This window comes from Gavialis gangeticus, unplaced genomic scaffold (genome assembly GCF_001723915.1).
Source record: "Gavialis gangeticus isolate Ggan-Ray unplaced genomic scaffold, GavGan_comp1, whole genome shotgun sequence".
Lineage (NCBI taxonomy): Eukaryota > Metazoa > Chordata > Crocodylia > Gavialidae > Gavialis > Gavialis gangeticus.
The window spans coordinates 36,277,370-36,278,584 of record NW_017729033.1 but is presented as its reverse complement, the minus strand read 5'-3'; positions in this window follow the sequence as shown (position 1 = coordinate 36,278,584).

Genomic DNA, 1,215 nt, shown 5'->3' with positions numbered 1-1,215 from the left:
GGAGCAAAGTAGTGCGTGCATTTACTTGTATTTATAAGTACTACTTTGCTGTGGAGTTTATTAGTTTTGTGTGCCCTGATAGGGCTGCACAGGACAACTATACTTACAAAACTGGGTACATCTATGCTATGACAACTATACTGACCTAACTGTATGCTTCTGCATGAGATATTTGCTGTGTAGTTGCCTAATTAACTGTGCATTAAACATCTCAGTGTCTACACATGCAGACCTATTAGGATGCACAAAACTAATGAACTCCACAGCACAGCACAGCAGGGTAGTACTTATAAATATGTAAGTACTACTCTGCTCCGGAGTTTTTTTTTTTTGTGCACTGCACTGAAGCACCCTCCTGCCCCAGCCAGCCCCTCTGTAGCACATTGAGCCCTGTTGGAGCACCTCAGGCAGGCAGGCTGACCCCATGAGCCTCTTGTCAGCTGGCACTTCTGCAACCTAGCTCAATGTGTTGAGGTATGGGCACAAGTACAAACATGTGTCTAGCAGCAATAAGCTCCAGAGCTGAGTGTAAATTAGCACTGAGTAAATTGCCTACTTTTGGATAGGTGGTTCAACTGAAAAATAAGGGGAAAAAAGACAGTTCTGAACTTGGCCAGGGCACACTGAAAGTTTCTTTTTTTTCTTTTTTCTTTTGTTTTTTTTTTGCCAAACAAAAGTAAAAATGAAAAGAGAATATTTTGTCAACATGATTTTTTTTTTTTTTTTTGGAACAGAAATGAAAAGTTCATTTTCTGGTTAAGTAATGCTTTTTAGAAAACTTTTCCTTTTTTAGGAAAAGAGAAAAAGAAATGTTGACCTAAAAATGCCGTATTTTTAAATTTAGTGGTTTTAAAATCGGTGGTTTTGGAGGCGGCTTTATTGAATAAAGCAATGAGCAAAGAGTCCAATGGGCAGGAAGAACAGAAGAGGAGTAGAGGAGGACAGGAGGGAGAAATAAGGAAAAAAACTGTGATTGAAGGGAAATGGAACACTAATGGGAGGAATAAGCCAGACCTGCAAAGACAAAGAAGATGGGAGGAAGAAAGAGACAGAGTGGCAGGTAATCTCCACCTGAGAATAAAAGCAGCTGTAACAAGAGAAGAACAGAGAAGTTGGATGATGAATGGGTATGAATTTATAGAAAAATATGAATATGAGTCACCAATGCGGCGAAGCAATAGGAAGAGCCAACCGCACCCTGTCATGCATCAACAG